Source organism: Penaeus japonicus, unplaced genomic scaffold, assembly GCF_977035675.1.
Source record: "Penaeus japonicus unplaced genomic scaffold, GWHDUDI00000001_assembly GWHDUDI00000002, whole genome shotgun sequence".
Taxonomy (NCBI): Eukaryota; Metazoa; Arthropoda; class Malacostraca; order Decapoda; family Penaeidae; genus Penaeus; species Penaeus japonicus.
In genome coordinates this window covers 47,561,217-47,563,716 of record NW_028234404.1, presented here as the reverse complement: position 1 = coordinate 47,563,716, position 2,500 = coordinate 47,561,217, and the positions used below count along the sequence as shown (strand labels likewise).

General features: G+C 41.8%; 1 protein-coding gene across 13 annotated transcripts in view; it reads right to left on the bottom strand.

Moving 5' to 3' along the window:
* The window catches only part of hfp (Poly(U)-binding-splicing factor hfp), a 33,191-nt gene that overhangs the window by 20,917 nt on the left and 9,774 nt on the right, over positions 1-2,500 (bottom strand). For 6 of the 13 annotated variants that reach the window (XM_043021563.2, XM_086552290.1, XM_086552311.1 and 3 more), the window contains one exon: positions 1,367-2,425. The exons of 3 other annotated variants lie outside the window; for them this stretch is intronic. The gene's annotated coding sequence lies outside the window, so the exon portion shown is untranslated. The remainder of the gene's footprint in view (positions 1-1,366; positions 2,426-2,500) is intronic. 4 more of the 13 variants (XM_086552282.1, XM_086552301.1, XM_086552320.1 and 1 more) reach the window with 1 other exon arrangement.

Below are 2,500 nucleotides of genomic sequence, written 5' to 3'. Positions count from 1 at the left end.
GTGGTGGTGTGTGCGCGTGTGGTGGCATGTGGTGGCATGTGGTGGCGTGTGCGTGTGGTGGCGTGTGCGTGTGGTGGCGTGTGCGCATGTGGTGGTGTGTGTGCGTGTGTGCGTGTGTGTGTGTGTGTGTGGTGTGTGTGTGTGTGTGTGTGTTGTGTGTGTTGTGTGTGTGTGTGTGTGTGTGCGTGTGTTGTGTTGTTGGTGTGTGTGTGGTGTGTGTGTGTGTGGTGTGTGTGTGTGTGTGTGTGTGTGTGTGTGTGTGTGTGTGTGTGTGTGTGTGTGTGTGTGTGTGTGGTGTGTGTGTGGTGTGTGTGTGTGCGGTCGTTGTCTGTGTGCGGTCGTTGTCTGTGTGCGGTCGTTGTCTGTGTGCGGTCGTTGTCTGTGTGCATGTGCATGTGCGTGTATGTAAGTGTGTGTGCGCATGTAAGTGCATGTGTGTATGTAAATATGTGTGTGAATGTAAGTGTATGTCTACATGTCCCGGTATTATAATGTATGCATTTAGGCCATTACTTGCATACATCTTAAAAATAAGGTTACACTCACATAGCCTAAGTATGAGTTTAAAATGCTCACATTCAAAACAGTCTAGATTAAGCTAATATTTACAACTGTAAACCTGAAAGCTTCATAAAGCCTAGCAAATCATCATACATGCTGAGGGGAAAAAAATAAACACTTGTTGAACTGCAAACATCTACCCTGAGGAACACTTATAAGAAAATTACTGCACACACATAACCTGAGGATCAGCCACCCATTATAATGCCTGAGTTTATCATCACATATTCTTCTCTTTAATTTTGTACATTAAAGTATCTTTAGTATTTTTTTTTTTTTTCTTACCACAGAAAGCAATGGCATACATGTTGAGTTCTGTCTTTTCTCACAGAGAAAAAATTATGCTGTACTGATCACGAAAGAAACCAAAAGATACATGAGAGTAAAAACAGTCTACAAAGAGGATGAAGCAAACGCCACACCTATTCCAATATCCCAGCAAACCAACATGTCTTTCGGCACTTGTGCTTTGATTCTAGTCATTACTTCACAAGACAAGGTCTACCATGTACAGAAAGTGAAATTTTTTCTTCTTTTTTTTTCTCCCACTACCTCTCTTTCTCTCTCTCACTCTCCTTTTTTTTCTTGACTTTAGCAAGCTCTTTATAAGTATGCAAAAGAATTTGAATTCCCTTTCTCAGGATCTGAATTCTCTTATCCAAGACTTGCTCAAAAATCACAAATAACGAATATCAAAAAGTGTATGAAAGTAATACACAAAAATATAAAAATTCATTAAGATCCCATTGCCAAAAGACAATAATAGTAAGCTGGCCTAAAGGTGCACCATAATCAGAACCATTACCACTGCACTGGGGAGGCTACATTTCGTAAATAGCAGCCCCAGCTAACTGCCGAACGGCCAGCCGCTGAATCTCCCCTGTCGTTGAGGCCTTTCTGCCCACCTTACACCATGAAACGACAAAGAAAAAAAGAACAGGCATATCACATATTCACACAAAAGATATCACTCTATCGGATTTCTTGGGAATATGATGGCAGGTTACTAATAGATGATGGTGAACACTAGCAAGTGAACATGAATCATGAAAGTGAACCAGCCACACAGTCCATAATAGATACTAGGACTGGTGGCTGGGGCTCCGGTCTCAAGGTTCCTGTGTCTTCACAAGGTACTGTAGGATGGCCAGGGGCTGCTCAACCTGTGGCCTGCAAAGAGTAGAATATAAAAACCCTCCAACGCACAAGCACACACGAGGGTCACCACACTCATTCTCAATTTTTACTTATGTACACACGAGAGCAATATCCGATCCCAGATTCTTTTGGATTACACTAATGTATCTTAGGGGAAATATATTCCTACACACAAAGTTCCTCTACAAGTATGGCAAGTTTTGAGGCCTGCTTCTTTCAATGATAGGCAAGTATGACTACTGAACGGGCCTTCCTCTTTTTTTCTACTTTCAGTAATATTTGTTAGGCAAATATACAGATCCCATTCATTTTGACACTCGGGCAGGCGCACCACGCATCTGTGAAAGCAGAGCCCATACGCCAATATCTGCAAAGATAACAAAACAAACAAAAACAAATTACCATCACAAAGCAACAAGGCATCATTATAAGCATGCCTGCACCACAACTTGCTTTGTGAAGGAACACTAGAAATGGCTTCATATCTTCCTTAGCTATTTAAAGTCTCTTACTCTTAATAGTACTGAGAGGGAAAAATATTACGGTTTGTAAAATGAAAGCTTGGTTTTGTTTATGAAAATGCTTTGACAAAATGAAAGGTAACAATATGTCTGCCCTAAGTAGTGTGGAGGACTGGGGCGCAGCAATGGATGATCGGCATCAGCCAAAAGGATCGAACACAAGCGATCATTTGAGTCGGGCCAACCTGCAAAATGATAAGAAGAGAGAAGAAGACACAACATTAGTGTGGGCACCCGTTTGACAGATGGTACACCCTCTA